The 17,327-nt window shown below is 43.8% G+C and overlaps 1 long non-coding RNA gene across 2 annotated transcripts in view; it reads right to left on the bottom strand.

Annotated features, from left to right (window-relative positions):
- LOC102152765 overlaps positions 1-9,681 on the bottom strand; it is a 37,872-nt gene extending 28,191 nt beyond the window's left edge. The window contains exons 1-2 of one of the 2 annotated variants that reach the window (XR_005373200.1): positions 9,071-9,681; positions 8,065-8,984 (exon numbers count right to left, since the gene is read on the bottom strand). This is a non-coding gene — a long non-coding RNA (uncharacterized LOC102152765). Of the gene's footprint in view, positions 1-8,064 lie in introns of both variants that reach the window. The other variant, XR_005373199.1, reaches the window with a different exon arrangement.
- Between the last annotated feature and the right edge of the window lie 7,646 nt (positions 9,682-17,327).

Genomic DNA, 17,327 nt, shown 5'->3' with positions numbered 1-17,327 from the left:
GGTATAACACAGGATGCATTCTGTGTCTGCCCAATGATTTGGCTTTTATGGGACTTCGGTTTTTCATTTATTATTTATTAAGTACCTGCCATGAGGCGGGAATCACATTAAGGGCAGGGACTATAAAGACCTATTAGAGACCACCCCGGGCTTGACAGCCTTTCAGTCCTTGCTGGGGGAGGGGGTGGGGAGACATATACCTGCACACAGATGGTGGCAGGTGCCTGTTAGCGGTTCTCTGAAGGAAGGCAGTGGGGCTCCAAGTAAACGGGGTTCCGTCCCACTGGGGTTCAGTGTGTAGATTAAAGAGGCTCTCCAGACACGTCTTCATACGTCTTATGAAATTCTCTCTTGACGAAAGAGTAGGAGGACATAACAGCATTGTTCGGAAAATGCTGGAGGGCCTTCCCTTCCCTTTCAGCTAATTCCATCCTCATCTCCCTTCTAGTTTTTCCACCGCCCACTCCCGACCCTGTTCTCCTCTACTTTCCCTTTCTCTCAACTCTCCCATCTTCCTTGGTCTCCTCTCATGAGGATCTGCAGGTTCTCCACCACCCCCTACCCCACATGTTCTGGATCCTTCCCTTCTGACTGACCCCAGGTTCCGGGGTGAGAGGAGACAAAGGCCTGAAGCCTCTGTGTTCTCTGCTCATGTGTTGTGTGCATCCACCCCCGGGTGGGCTTCCTTGGGGGTCGTGGGTTGCAGCACCACTGGTGGCTGAGGGCTGAGCAGGTGAAAAGGAAAGATAAAAGGAAGGATAGACGTGAGTGCAGGCTAAACACAAGGGATGAAATGGCTAAACCATTTCAACTAATTCTTTAATGGCTTCCCTCAAATCCTGTGGCCAATCCAACTGAGTGTGGGTGATTTAATATCTACCGTGCTCCTTTACCACTGCCAAGTGCCATTCAATTTCGGGGGCCGAGGTGGAGTGGATAGAGTTCTTTGTTTTGTTTTGGCTCCAGCCAATACAGCCTTCTCTCCAAAAACCCGAAAGGTGGTTTGTGGTGATGGCTCGTCCACCGAGGGGATGCTGCTCTTGTGTCTCCTGCCGGAGGGATCCTCCCTGTTCAGTGTCAATAGGAGACCATTTGAAACACCAGCAAGGGACCTGGGCCTCCTGCTTCATCATTATGCCAAGAATTCCCAGCCTGTATTTCTTTTTCATCTGATTCCAACGGGGTGGTTTTTGTATTTTACCCACTGGCTGCTTAAATTGGAGACTTGGCTGAAAATGAACTGGCTGAAGTTCAATCCAGACAAGATGAATGCCCAGCATTGGTAAACTATAGAAATTGGAAGAGATAGTCCTGGTCCCTCCTACGTGGGATTTTCCACGGGGGGATGTTGGTGTTCCAGAGGACAGAATGGGACCGCCATTTGGCAAGTGTTAGGTTGTGTTAAGAGGCAGAGGAGTGAGATGGTGAACATCAAAGGGCTCTGGATGAAACCATCTGAGTTTAAACCCTGGCTGCATCAACAAGCTGGGTGGCAGTAGGCAAGTTGCTTAAACCAAAGCCTCTTCACCGGTCTGTCACTTGGGTAGTAATGCAGGCCTCTTAGGCTGCACTCCGTGGAATGCGTATGGGAAGGGCTTGGTGCAAGATCTAGCACAGCAACTTGGGTGACGTGTGTCTTTACCTCTTCTGGATGGGATTCTGTTTTTAATTTTTTACACTAAAATTTTTTTAATTGATGTATTAGTGACTTATATTAGTTTCAAGCATACAACATAATGACTTGATATTTATACGTGTGGTGAAATGATCACCACAATAAGTCTAGTTGACATCCATCACCATACATAGTTACAGAACCTTTTTTTGGGGGGGGATGAGAGATTTTAAGATCTTACTAAGATCTTTTGAGAGCTTTTAAGATCTTACTAAGATCTACTCTTAGTAACTTTCAAATATGCAATACAGCATTATTAACTATAATTGCCATGTTGTACATACCACTAGCCTGTTCTCTGTATCTATGAGATTTTATTTTTTAGATTCTACATATAAGTGAGATGATATGGTATTCGTCTTTCTCAGCCTGACTTATGTCACTTAGCATAATGTCCTCAAAGTCCACTCATGTTGTTGTTAATAGCAAGATTTCATTCTTTTTTCATAGTCAATAATACTCCATTATGTATATGTGTGTATTATATATAAAGGATATTATATATATGTATATTATACATATACATATTTATACATATATTGGATAAAGTAATAAAAATATATAAATATATAAAAATATATATAAAGGATAAAGCATATGTATTGGATATGTATCACATTTGTTTATCTATTCATCATTAATGGACACTTAGGTTGTTTCCATACCTTGGCTATTGTGAATAATGCTGCAATGAATGTGAAGTGAATACATCTTTTTGAGTTAGTGTTTTTTTTTTTTTTTTTTTTCAGATAAATACCTGGAAGTGGAATTGCTGGATCATATGGCAGCTTTACTTTAATTTTTAGAGGAAACTCCATACTGTTTTTCATAATGGCTGTACCAATTAACATTCCCACCAGTACACAAGGGTTCTCTTTTCTCTATATCCCCTCACCAGTATTCTTTTATCTCTTGTCTTTTTGATAATAGCCATTCTAATAGGTGTGAGGTGATATCTAATTTAATTTGCATTTCTCTGATAAATGATGATATTGAGCATCTTTTCATGTACCTGTTGGCCATCTCTCTCTTCTTCAGAAAAACATCTATTCAGGTCCTCTCCTATTTTAATCAGACTGTTTGGTTTTTTGTTATTTAGCTATATAGGTTCTCTATATATTTTGGATGTTAATCCCTTATCAGATATAATTTGCAAATATTTTCTCTCATTCAGTAGGTTGCCTTTTCTTTTTTTTTTTTTTTAAGATTTTATTTATTTATTCATGACAGACACCAAGAGAGAGGCAGAGACTTAGGCAGAGGAAGAAGCACGCTTCCTGTCAGGAGCCTGCTGTGGAACTTGATCCCAGGACCCTGGGATCATGACCAGCAGGTTGCCTTTTCATCTTGTTGATGGTTTCCTTTGCTCCGTAGAAGCTTTTTAGTTTGACGTAGTCCCACTTGTGTATTTTTGCCTTTGGCGTCAAATCCAAAAAAGCATTCCCAACACCAATGTCAGAGAGCTTACCACCTATGTCTTCTAGGATCTTCATGGTTTCAGGTCCTACATTTAAGACTTAATCCATTTTGAGTTGATTTTTGTGTATGGTGTAAGACAGTGATCCAGTTTCTTTCTTTTGCATGTGGCTGTGCAAAAGAAGTTTCCCCAGCACAATTTATTGAAGAGACTGTCCTTTTCTCATTGTCTGAGGTTGTTTTAAAACCACATGCTGCTCTGGTGCTAAATGCAGAAGCTTGCTGATTTCAGGGCCCTATGATCAAAGGCAGATTTTTGAAGGGGTCAGATTTTAAGTCCAATTGAAGTTTAAATTTCAGAAGGAGTATGGTTGAAACTCAAAAAATGTAGCTCTCTGGTTGCATGTCTGATGAACAGACCTTTCAGAATGCTAAAGGCCCCAACACCACTCCAATAGACAGTACGTGTGTAAGGGTCTTCTGGGCTCATCCTGAGCCATCACCAGGATCTAGGCACTGATGACAGAAGATTGATCCTACAAAAGAATCTCCTTTTTCTTCTTCTAGCTGAGACTTCCAATAAAAATCAGAAATCATAGCTTAACTAATATGGCTCTGAGGTTATAATGGCAGAAAAAAAAGGACTTGAGGCCAAAAATTTCTCTGTTTCTCTTACATGCTATGTCCTCATAAGTCAGGAAATCCTGTCAGTTCTACCCTAAAAATAGAACTAGAATCTACCTACCTCTCGTCACCTCTCTCACTACCACCATAGACCAAACCATCATCCTCTCTCACATGGAATAGCCTCCAAACTGGTCTCCCATCGTACTCTACCTAAACACAGCAGCCTGGGTGGTCATTTAAAGTACTCAAGGCCCTCTATGATGGGCTTTCTGTTTCACTCAGAGTAAAAGCCAAAGTCCTCACAGTGGCCCTAGGAGGTCTGGGTTCCCATTCCCTCTCTGACATCATCTCCTACTTGCTCCCCTTGACCACCCGGGTTCCCTGCTCCTCCCTGACCTGTCCTCCCAGCTATCACAATCCAGCTCTTTGCACTAGCTCTTCCCTCAGCCTGCACCATTCTTCCCCCTAAAGCCACATGACGTACAAACTTCTATTCAAATATCACTTCTCATTGAGGCTTACCCTTAACCACAGTATTTTAAATTATCCTCATTACACACACACACACACACACACACACACACACACATGCACATACACACCACCTCGGGCACGCTGGTACTCCTACCTAGTGCCTTTCTATCACTGATTTACTGCTCTACATTTGTGTACTTTACTTGCTCATTCTGCTTATTGTTTACTATTCATCTCCTTCCACTAGAATGTCACCTCCATTTTTTTTGCTGTTTTATTCACTCTATGTATTCATTCATGTATTCTAAGCATCTAGAATATTTAACAATACATATTTGTTAAATGAATGAACTAATCACATAACCAAGGTAGTTAGCTAACTTCGAAATAATCTGACCTCCCAACTGATAACTCAGACTTTCCAGGATGCATTTAATACACAACCCAAGAACAACCTGTACTTCCAAGTGCTCTAAATTCAGTTCCGCTAAGAGTGCGCTCCTTGGCAACAGAGTTGTTTACATTCAAGATTGATTTTGACCAGTGCTTCTAAAATTATCTACAGTGAGGATTTTGTTTTACAGATTCAGTCATTTATTTGAGAGAGAGAGAGAGAGAACCAGTGGGAGGGGCAGAGGGAGAGAATCTCAAGCAGACTCCACACTGAGCAAAGAACCCCACATGGGGCTCCATCTCACAATGCTGAGTTCACAACCTGAGCGGAAACCAAGAGTCAGATGCTCCACTGACTGTGCCACCCAGGTGCCTGTGCAGTGAAGGATTTTTAATTACAACCTGCAGTGGACTAATATTTTTAAACGTTACAATAAAAATTAATTACTAGAAAAATAAAATTTAAAAACACACACATAATAGTTGAGTTAATAAATAAAATATATTATTATTGGGTTCAATGTTAATATGGTTACTTTGTCCAACTGTGATAAAAATTCTGAACACTTAATTCCTACCCTATGTCATGGTGGACACGTGGCGACAGTGCAAGGAGCACTAGTCTTGTCTATGCTTCAGGGTCCCACTCCTCTCCTGCCTTCCAGGCTCTCACGCTGCCCTTGCGCCCTCAGGTTAACGAGGGGTGGCCTATGTGTTTTGCTAACCCTGTCCACAGTTTCTTTCTGGAGGAAGCTTCCAGAGAGCTTCTGTGGAATTTTTGCCAATGGTAGTTTAACAGAAGCCCAGTGAGTTGACCTTTGGAATGTGGAGATAAAGCCTTATCTTTCCAAAGTCTTTTATTCTTCTGCTGGGGAACAGCAAGGCCATGGTTTTTGCACTTTATTTTATATTTCATTATGCTGCTGTTACCAAAGCCATATTTCTTAAAATGCAGCATGCCTGACAAGGTGTGTATGTATATCAGGGAACCTCCAAAATATATCTCAAGTTTTTTCCCTATGCATGAAAGTCACAGGACAGTATATTTTTCTGATGTCACAGCAGTTGATAGTCTATCACTGGGGTACAGGAATCCAGGAGGATCATATCCACGAAGTGGTGTGACCATCTTTAAATTGCCACAGATGTTTTTTGGGGAAGGAAGTGAAAATATGATTTAGAAAATAAAGAATGTGATCCACTCATATTTCTCTAGACATTTACAAAATATATCCAGGCGTCAGAGTTCACATTCAGTAGGCTGCAATTTCTCCTCTTAACAATACCCCAATTGAGCTTTTGTGAAATTACCAGGCATTTGTTTTCACTTTATGTACAGGGATTTCTCCATGGAGATATGGCCATAACATGAAGGCATCCAATATAGAAAATGACATGCAATGCCTTTATTCTTGCAGTTTAATTAATGCCGTGACAACCAGTTGGCACAGCGCACGGAGGAACGGAGGCCTCTGTAGGGAACCGCCCGATCCGCGCAGCGAGGAGATTGTCAAACTCTTCCTGGGGCCGACGGGGCAAAACCCGAAGCTCCCTGTGCAGCATCCCTATCATCCGTGAGCTAAATCCCAAAGAGAACAAGCAACTTGCAAAATGGGGTTGTCTAATCTAACAAAGAAGAAAGCTGACAGCAGCCGAAGTCCTAAGTCTTTCTGCATTTCACATTTCTAGAAAATGGTTTTCCCACCTTCAAAAAAATAATCCTTACCTATCAGTGCCTCGAGTTCTCCAAGGGACTTAGGTTTCTTTCCTTCCTTTGGGGGGTGACTGCCTGAGCAGTCGGGTTTAGGGGTGTCGGCTGTAGGGGTGAAGGAGACAAAGTCCCTGCTGCCAGGTGAGGCGGTGGGGATGGACAGGCAGCATCAGACCTGGGCAGGGGGTGACGGTGACGTGGGAGGCCACCGCAGATGGGGGTGCAGGGGACGGCTGCTGGGATGTCTGAGCTGACACCTAAGGGAAGAGAGTGAAGAAGCACCGGGAAGGAGTGTTCCAGGCCTGGCGGGGAGAGAGGGCAAAGCAGGAGCCTGTTTGCTGGGCTGGAGGGGGGCCGGAGGTGGTGTGTGTGTGGGGGGGGTGCACAGGGAGCAAGGGAACAGGTGCAAGGTGGGTGGGGGAGTGTTAGGGGCCCATCCCTGACGCTGCTTCTCCATGCTATCAAACCGAAGCCCCTTCTACATAAATGTTTTCAAATGGCCCTTTGACTCTCTTGTAATAAAATCTGTTGCTAATACAACCTTTACTCATAACTTTTAAAAATGAATACAATATCCTAACTCCAGGAAGAAGTAGAAGCCCTTCAGTCAAGTATTCCCCAGCCATACCAGAAATTATGATGATTTAGTAAGATCATTGCACCCGCATGTAAAATCCCTGTGAATCTGAAGCGAACTGATGCCAGCGTGCTGGCGACGCAATAGCATAATGTTGCCGTCAGTATAGAGATTTTCTGAAATAGCGACTAGATTTCGAAGACTAGCTTTTTGTGTTCCTGGATAACTAGGTGCACGGTAAGAAGCAGTTTGTGCTTACGTGTTAAATGGACTCGGGATCTAAGCTTAGGTCGTAATCAATAGATTTCAGGACGTTCAAAAGTCTGCCTGCAAACGGGACAATTTTGGGTTGCATCCCGTCTGGCGTCCCCGGTCCCCACCAAGTGCCAGCAGCGCCTCCACTGCTTCCCATAAACCTCCCAGCAGAAGCACTCCCGCCTCGGAACCCACTGGGTGGACCAGGACGGGGCTTTGGGTTCTAGGGGACGGGCGTTAGGGGTCTGCGGCATCGCTAGAGGCCCGTGCAGTCCGCGGAACTCCATGCAGGGACACAAATGCCCCATGCGGGCCGCGTCCAGGAACAGCCGCTGCGCGGGAGCCACTGCGCCTGAGCCGGGCGAGGGCGGCCGAGGGAGGGAAGGCGCAGGTTTATTTAATTCTAATTTATTTAAATTTAAATAGGCACAGGTGCTCGTGGCCGCCGTGTTGGACGGAACAGCTACAAACACTGATTCCCCACGAACCGTTTTTTCCTTTTGCACTGGTCCCTCCCTTGCCTCATTTTCACGCTCCTTTGGAGTCTCCTGGTGCACCCACCTGCCCTCAAACACCGGGGCGGGGCCGGACGGCGGGACCGGCCGTGGCCGCCCCTTCCTGCAGGGCTCCCCGGGGCTCCCCGCCCCCGCCCCCGCCCCGCGGCCCCCCATGGAAGCGCCCCTCCCTGCGCAGGCCCCGAGGGACCGCGGGGGGTGGGGGTGGGGGTGGGGGGGTGGCATCCCCGTCACCAAAATCCCCAGGGACACCGGCCCGGGCGCCAAAGCATCTTTGCAGGCGGCTCGGGGCTGGGGGGGGGGGGGGGCACCCTGGGGTGTCCGGGCGGGCCCAGCGTGGGGACCCACGAGGGCTCACGAGGGCTCCGAGGCGGGGGAGGGCGGCAGGCGGCGCCCAGGAAGCCGGGCCTGGACCTCTCACCTGCGGAACTGGGAGGCACGGGTCGCGTGGTCCTGCGTCCAGCGGCGGGGGGAGACTCGAGACTCGAACCTTCCACGGTCTCGGCGGGTCTCGGCGGGTCTCGGCGTCAGGGCCTCCCGTGCGGGCGGGCGAGCCCCTCGGCCTGACACCGCCGAGACCTCGCTCGCTGCTCCTTCAGGGCCCTGGCCGGTCCCACGGGGTCAGAGGTCACGCCACCACCTCCCCGGAGCGCAGGGCTCGCCCTGTTTAAGGAGCATCTGTGCCTGAGGACGGAGGGTTTTATTCAAGACATCGATACACCTGAGTCTGGCCAGAGGCCGTGGGGGCCTCCGCGCTGCCTGCAGGCCGCGGAGCATCTCGCAGACGGGCGGCGGCCCAGGCTCCCTGACCGCCCTTCCTCAGTTTACCGTGTTGCCCGTGCAGTGGCCCCCGTCCTGCCGAGTGTGGGCTTTGTCCCAGCCGGGTCCGGCCTCCCTGCCGCCGGCTCGCGGGCCCAGCACACGCTCCCCCGTGACCCACGTGCTCTGCCCACCTCTGCGGAGTCCGTGAAGCCGCCGCCGGCACTGCCCAGAAGGGACGAGCTCTCCGAAGCAGCGTTCCTGGGTGTCTGACGCGGCACCTCCGAGGGCCCGTGGCTGGGAGCACCCTCCCGGGCACTGCGGCCCCTCGACCTTTGTGATTTGACAGCCCTCTACTCCTCCCAGGTGACATTCTCACTGGCATCCGGGACCCAAATTGCCCTGGCGCCTACCTCGGCCTTCCCTTCTTTCCACCACTGCTCCCTGCAGGATTTCCTTCCTGGTCAGAGCTTCAGCTCCCGTCCACAAACTGATGAAAAATCTACCCCAAATCGACTCCAGCTCCGAATTTCTTCAGAGATACTCGGCATCTCAGAGGTAGCTAACCACTGTAGGGCAAGCCTGACACAGGAAGAATCATCTCGAACAACACAAAGTAATACATGACGAGCCCTAAATCATCTGTTAAAATCAAATGGTTTCCTGACCTTGCCACCTGACAAAGCCGGACATACCACCTTGATCTGTCAAACCAGTCCTCAGTGAAGGTGGTTGCGTTACTTCGGTGTCTCGCTCAGGCTTCTGTGGACACGAACACCAGCTGTAAGTCAGCGTCCTCGTTTCAAAAATCCTTCAACAAACAATGAGCCGGAAACAGTCTCCTCTTCACCTGACATGAGAATAGGTGGAGGAAAACTCTGAAGGAATAGAATCAACTGGACTAATTAGATGTCCTCCATACACAGCCCCACCTCTGCCCCAAGCATAATCTTTTTGGACAGCCACCGTGCCAGCCCGTGGGAAGCTGGGAAGGTCAACCACCCGGTCCCCATCATCCAGCACGCACGGTGGCATTACAGTTTCCTGGGACTCCTTGCACCCAGCAGTAAATATTCAGTAGACGTGGTTATAAATATACCGTCTATAAGCGACATCCTGAATTTATTGAGGACATGGCGGGATGATCCTTCAAGTAAGTGATTCTGTGTCAGATGAGGAAACCCTCTGTGATGGGGGCACCTGTCTTTGTTTTTTTCTAAATGCTTATGTTTGCTGTTATTTGTCTAGATGGGTTATTTTCCACTGTATCTACTCTTCTTTCCTGCCCACTGATAATTTAATTTTACGGCTTGCGACACTGATTTGCAACCAAGATAATTGTAAAGTATCCTGAATCCTCCATTCGTCCCACGCAGCACATTTATAGACCCAGTTCTCACATGAGACCTAACCTAAGTCCCAGTCTCCCCTGAGCACTCCTCACCCTTGAGGATGCTGCTACCGAATTGTCCTTTTATGGGCTTAATATTTTATTTTATTTTATTTTATTTTATTTTATTTTATTTTATTATTTATTATTTTATTTTATTTTATTTTATTTTATTTTATTTTATTTTATTTTATTTTATTTTATTTTATTTATTTATTTTATTTTAGAGAGAGCATGAGTGGAGAGGAGGGCAGAGGGTGAGGGACAAGCAGACTCCTTATGGAGCAGGGAGCCCGATTCGGGGCTTGATCCCAGGATCCTGAGATCATGACCTGAGCCAAAGGCAGATGCTTAACCAACCGAGCCACCAGGGGCCTCTGGGCTTAATATTTTCATCAGCGCACTTTTAGATGTATTGGTTTATAAAAATTAGTTTGGGAAAGGCTTTTTTTTTTCCCCAGAAGACTTAATTTTGATATAGACATGCCTTGACTCTTCTCATTCAATTAGTTTGTGAATTTACAGATACAAGGCCGGGATGTTCAGGACATAATTTTCAAACCCTTGCTGTGTTCTTAATAATGTCACAAGTCATAGATTTTAAAAGTAGCGTGTTATGAGCCGTGCCTTTTCTTCCTCTGTCAGCATTTAAAACAGATTCCCGTGACAACTGAACCCCGCTTGCTGCTCATGACTTACAAGACTGAAAACCCAGCTAAGCTTGATTTGCAGGGGCACCAGCTCCACGGCAGCCCCACCCCATGACCCAAGAGCATTTCCGGCGGGAAGGAGACATGCCTTCCCCACACAGGAGCTTCTTGATTGAATTCCCTCCCGAGCTACTCAAGGGCAAGCCCTCAAATGAGGAACAGTCTGAAGCCCACGAACACGCTGGGCTCTCTGGAGTTCAACACCATGCAGATATGCGGACTCTGCACTTGGCAAAGGTAAACTAAGAGCCCCCCACCGCCCAACTGACATCTGACGTGCCTACATTCCCTTTAACTAGGGTTCCCAGGTTTATCTCAAGGACTCAACCTGTGACATATGCAGTTTCTAGAGAACACAGTATTGAAAATATATTGATCAACCCAGATTCATCAAAACGATAGCCAGAATAATAATAATGTAGGGCTTGGGTTTGAAACCTGGCTCTGCATCTTACCAGCTATGTTTGGAATAACATTTTTTCTTTTTTTCAGAGGTGGGGGGTGCCCCTGTTGCAGGTTTGTCCCTACCATTTTTTAATTGAAGTATAATTAAAATACAATTTTATACTAGTTTCAGATGTGCCATATATTGACTCTGCAATTTTGTACATTACTCAGTGCTCATCATGGTAAGTTCAGTCACCAACTTGTCACCGTCCCACGTTATTACGATATTAACTGACTATATTCCCTACGCTGTACTTTTCATCTCCATGACTTATTTATTCTACAACTGAGGTTTGTACCTCTTGATCTCAGTTTAGAGGAAATAACCTCGTAACCACTCCAAAGCCTTGGTTTCTTCCTTGATTAGAAGTAAGAAGAGTATCTTCCTTTCAAGGTTGTTGATATTGTAGCAGAATTTTTTTTAAATGGGAAATAAAAACCTAGCATTTTCTTTTCCCCTCTTGATTTTTGCCTTTTATTTTGCTATTATGAATAAAACCATTATAAACTTTTGGTTTCTTTTGTTTCATTTTTGTTGGGTGAAGATTTTCATCTCTCTTGAATAGAATCTTAGGAGAACTGCTGGATTGTATGGTGAGTGTTTAACTTTTTACAAAACTGGCGAAGTGTTTTCCTAAGTAGCTGTACCATTTGGCATTCCCACCAACATCAACAACACGAGAATCCCTTCTGGTCGCTCTGAAGCCTTGCTAGCACTTATTATTTTCAGTTTGTTGTTGTCTGTTTGCTATCTTTAGCTAATCTCATCTGTGTGTAGAGGTATCTCACCATGGTTTTAACATGCATTTTTCCACAAATTTATGATGCTGAGTATCTTTCCTGTGTTTTCTACCCTCTTAATATACTTTTTGATAAAGCATTTGTTGAAATCTTTCATTAAACTGTTAATAGATTGTTTGTTTTATTTTTATTATTGAGTTGCATGAGTTCTTTATATATTCTGGTTACCAGCCTGGTTCCTTTTGCCAGTATGATCTCCCAGTCTGCTAGTTTTCTTTTCATTTTCTTAACAGTATCCTTGAAGAAAAATTTTAATTTTGATGAAGAATGACTTATCATTTATTCCTTATGTGTTCTATCATTTATTCCTTATGTGTTCTGTGATTTTTGTATCCCAATAAATCTTTGTCTAACTCAAGATTGCCAAGATTTTCTCACGTTTCCTTTGAGAGTTTTATAGTTTAGGTTTTAAATTTAGATCTACAATACATTTTGAATTAATTTTTATATATGATTCAAGTTATGTGTCAAGGTTCTTTTTGCATCTTTGTGTGTGTATGGATGTCCAATTGTTCCAGCATCATTGAAAAGACTATCCTTTCTCCATCGGATTATCCTGGCATCTCTGTCAAACATCAACTGGTATTATCTATAATCAATTTATAATGTATTTATAATATATACAATGTGTATTTCTGGAGTCTCTATTATGTTCCATTGACTAAGTATATATACTTTAAATCTGTTCATGTAAATTCTCCAATTTTTTCTTTTTAAAAAATTGTTTTGTTTATTTAACTTCCTTCACATTTCCTTGTAGGTTTTATAATCCACTTTGTCAATTTTTACAACAGCAAAAAAAAATCCCACTGAACGTTATTGCGTTGATTTTACATATAAATTTGGGGAGGAGTGACATCTTAACAATGTTGAGTCTTTCGATTTATGAGCACAGTATACAGTTAGCCCTTGAACAGCACAAGTCTGAACTCCATGGGTCCACTTATATGTGGATTTGTTTTCAATAAATACAGTACAGTTCTATATATGTATTTTCTCTTTTTTATGATTTTCTTAACAACATTTTCTTTTTCCCTAGCTTATTTAAGGTAAGAGTATAGCACATAATATATATATATATAACATACAAATTAGGTGTTATTCAACTGTGTATGTGATTGGTAAATCTTCAAGTCAACGGTAGGCTATTTAGTAAAGTTTTTAGGGAGTCAAAAGTTATACATGAATTTTTGACTTCTAAGTGCATTTATGAGTCCTAGAAGGTTTTTTGTAGATGCTTTTGAATTTCTTACATAAAAGTTCTCTGCAAATACTAACAATTTTATTTTCTTCTTTTTCTATCTGCATGATTTTTATTTCCATTTCCTCTGTTATTATATGGGCTGGAACCTCTCGTATGTTTATTTATCAGGATTATATTTAATAGGAATGGTAAGAGTATACTTTATAGGAGTACTGAAAGTACACATCTTTGCCTTATTTGTGATGCTGACGGAAAGCATTAGATCCTTCAATATTAAGTATGATGCTAGCTGTAGGTTCTTCACAAGTACCCTTTTTCAAGTACAAAAAAAATCTCTCTCATTTACATGGAGTTGTGTTTTTTTTAAGTCATCAATGGATGTTGAATTTTGTCAAATGATTTTCTGCAACTATTAAAATAGTCATGTGGTTTTCTTTAATCCATTGACATGATGAATTATATTGATTGATTTTTGAGTGTTAAATCAGCCTTGCATTTCTCGAAAAACTCCACTTGGTCATGATGTATAATTATTTTTATATGTTTACTGGCTGTGATCCATTAATATTTTGCTAAGAATTTTTTGTCTTTTAAGGCATAGTGGTCTGCAGATTTCTTGTTATGCCTTTGGTTTTAGTGTCAGTTATGCTGGCCTTCTAAAATGAGTTGAAAGTATTCTCATGTTTTCTCTTTTCTGAAAGAGTTTGTATAGGCTAGAAATTGTGTATTAATTCTCCATTAAATAATCATTAGAATCATTAGTGAAGGATATGGCTATTCTATTTCTTCTTGTTTCAGTAGTCTATGTTTTAGGAATTGGTCCATTTCATTTAAATAATCAAATTTATAGGCAAAGAATTGTTTATAGTATTCTCTTTTATCCTTTTAAAGGCTGTACAATCAGTGGTTATGTCCTTTCTCACAGTAATTTATGTCTTCTCTTTTTCTTGGTTAGCTTGACAACAGATTTGGCTAATTTTTCCCAATGGTAGACAGATTTTTTTCTGTTTCTTTCCCTTAGCTGCAGTGTGTCCCTAAAGATTATTGGACTTGGTGCCTTCCTCCAGTGGCCAGTGGTGTATGCCTTTTTTTCATGAAGAGGTAGGAGAGCAACACATGAGAGAGGCTTCATGCCTTTCCACAGCACCTGCTTCTCCTGCCCCAGGTCTGCACAGTAAAGGATTTCTTCAGTCTCTCGTCCTCCAATCTTTCTTGCGAACACTTGGTAAAGAGCCTGTGAATGCATGCAAATTGTCTTTGTATCTGCCATCTCCCAGGAATTCTATATTCTCATACCAGCCCACATTCAGTCTTTAGTAATTTGTTAAAAATCTCAGCTGAATTCTTTTTTTTTATTTTTTTTTTATTTTTTTTATTTTTTTTTTTTACTCAGCTGAATTCTTATCAGCTTATATGACACCCAGCATCTGACCCAGGTAAACAAATGTTCATGTCCCATTTTTCTTTGATTTCAAGTCCATCTGTCTTTCTTTAGATTTCAAGCTAGTTTATTGCTCTGCTACCTCAGCTATTTGATGGGCTCAAGAGATGTCATGATTTTTCACACTTTTTCCAGATACAAGGTTAGGAATGTTCTGATTTTCTACATTCTAAACAGAAGCTAAAAGTGCAGCTTTTGGTATAGCAAATAATTTTTTTCAATATTTATCAGGAAGAAGCATCACATGCACTTTGCATTCACATATGAGGGACAATTATATATATTCATGGTCTTACTCTAGAATTATGCTAATTCTCCTGCTCTCTGTTGCAATATAGCCAAAGGGCCCTGAGCCATCTGGATATCATGTAAAACATAATGTTGGTTTACTGTGTGGATGATATGGTATTAATTCGGGCCAACTGAGAAAGAACTTCAAGGAAGCTGGATGCCTTGGTATGACCACACATGTCCTCCATGTGCTGGATGGGAAATCCTCATGAAGATTCAGAATCCTTCCACATCAGTGAAGTTTCAGGCAGCTGGTGGTCTGGGATAAAATGTGACATCCTATCCAAAGTAAATGTAAGTGAGGCACCTGGGTGGCTCAGTCGGTTAAGTGTCTGACTCTTGATTTCAGCTGTCATGATCTTGGGGTCATGAGATAAAGCCCCATGTCAGGGTCTGTGCTGGGCGTGAAGTCTGCTTAATAGTCTCTTTCCCTCTGCGCTTCCTCTCCCATTCTCCCTTAAAAAAAAAAAAGTAAATTTGAATCTATCACCCTTGTATCTCCAATTGCTAACAAAGAAACACAATACTTCTTCAGGTTCTGGGGGCAACATACACTATCTCTACCCATTTACCAGTGATATGGAGGGCTGCTATTTTTGAATGGGGAGCAGAGCAAGAAAGAGAATTGGAGAAGATCAAGGCTGTGTAAAAGCAACCCTGTCTCTTGGGCCATACAACCCAGTATCACATAATAGAGATCTGTGTGGATGCAGCATGGAGCCTCTGGATTAGAGAGTAGGATGCTGTGTGGAGCCTCTGGCAAGCTCCAATAGCAGAGCCCCTTTCAGGGCTCAAGCAAGCAACTCTTGGGGTGCTATAGTGCTTTGGTAGAAGGTGAGCTTCTCACCAAGAAACATCAAGTGTCACATGGCCAAGATTACCCACTGCGATGAGCTTCGGACTCACAGACCCACCAATTCACCCGTGGCTATCCATTTTAAAATGGAAGGGATACAATGGGGATCAATCTCAAACAGGTCCAGAGAACATAAGAAAGCTGCAGGAACATGTGGCCCAGAACCACTGTGGCACTAACGCCTCTCCTGCAGCTCATACCTATGGTTTCATGGGGGGTTCCCCCAGGATCAACTGATGAGGGAAAAAGGCTGGTTTTGCTGCATGGATGGGTAAGCTCTGTATGTTGGTGCCAAGTTGAAAATCGACTGTTGTTGAACTAGAGCCCTACTCAGTGGAATTGAAAGACACTAGTGAGTTGACATCCTCCCAGTGGATAGTTTTGAGTGGTAACCCATTCCATGAGGAGTGAGTAAAGGAGCCCCAGATAAGGTTACAGACAGACTCAGGGGCACTGGTGTACAGCTTGGCTGGTTGATCAGAAACTCACAAGGAACAAGGCTGAAAAATCAGGGACAAGGGGGTCTGTGGAAAAGGCAGGTAGAGGGACAGAGGACAGTGGGCACAGACCGTGAGGATCTTCTACATCCAAATGCAGAGGATGCGCTGAATCACCAAGTGGAAAAAAGCCAGTTTTTGTCCTCAGCTATTCCGATACCTGCACAATAGGTTCAGGAATAGCACAGATTCAGGCTATGCGTGGGCCTAACAAATACGGGTGGAGGGGGTGGAAAAGAATCCAAGGAGCTGAGTTTAAACTAGAAGAGGCTGAGTTAATCTTGAATTGACCAGTTAGTTTTTACTAGCAACAGAAGTGAGGGCTCAAAAGCTAAGTGAATTTCAAAATAGATTGGGGCGCCAGGGTGGCTCAGTCAGCTAAGCGTCTGCCTTCAGCTCAGGTCATGATCTCAGGGTCCTGGGATCTGGTCCTGTATGAGGCTCCCTGCTCAGCGGGGAGTCGGCTTCTCCCTCTGCCCCTCTCCCCATTCATGCTCTCTCTCTCTCTCTCAAATAAAATCTTTAAAAGATGATAGATAGATGATGATAGATACATAGATACATAGACACACAGATAAAGTGAGCAAACAAGCATGTGATGCTTTTTGCTTGGGTTTGTCATGACCAAGATGTATTTGAATTCCCTTGTCGGGAAGGAAGGGGTTTGAACCTTAAATTCTCATGCTCACTTCTAACCAATTTCTAACGTCAGCTAACTTTGTGATCTCTGCTTGGTATCCTTTAAAAGGAATTTACTCTAGTGTCACTCCATTAGTAGGAAACCGCCTCTTTTTGACAATCTCCCCCAAAACATGGCTGTGGCATGCAGCTGTCACAGGAAATTTAAGGGTTCCACAAAATAGTCACTTTTTGAATTGTAAAGCATTAACTTAAAACTTCTCTTTGACGTATCACCCATACAGTGGCCCAGCTTAAAGACTCCTTTTGTGTTTTTGCCCTGATCCTCGGGAGCAAAACTAAATTCTTATGGCTTAATGCAGAAGGGTTTAGCCATGTTTCTGCTGCCTTACTTCCTCCCAGGGTCTCATCCTCTGCCCTTTCTGCTGCTTCTTTTCCATTGGGGGTCCTAGTTGCTCATATGTATTTTCTTCCCTAAAAGGCATTCTAGGGATCCCTGGGTGGCGCAGCGGTTTAGCGCCTGCCTTTGGCCCAGGGCGTGATCCTGGAGACTCGGGATCAAATCCCACGTCAGGCTCCCGGTGCATGGAGCCTGCTTCTCCCTCTGCCTATGTCTCTGCCTCTCTCTCTCTCTCTCTCTCTGTGACTA

This window comes from Canis lupus, chromosome 18 (assembly GCF_011100685.1).
Source record: "Canis lupus familiaris isolate Mischka breed German Shepherd chromosome 18, alternate assembly UU_Cfam_GSD_1.0, whole genome shotgun sequence".
In the NCBI taxonomy this organism is placed as follows: domain Eukaryota; kingdom Metazoa; phylum Chordata; class Mammalia; order Carnivora; family Canidae; genus Canis; species Canis lupus.
The sequence above is the reverse complement of the archived record's forward strand: the minus strand, read 5'-3'. Positions and strand labels throughout refer to the sequence as shown.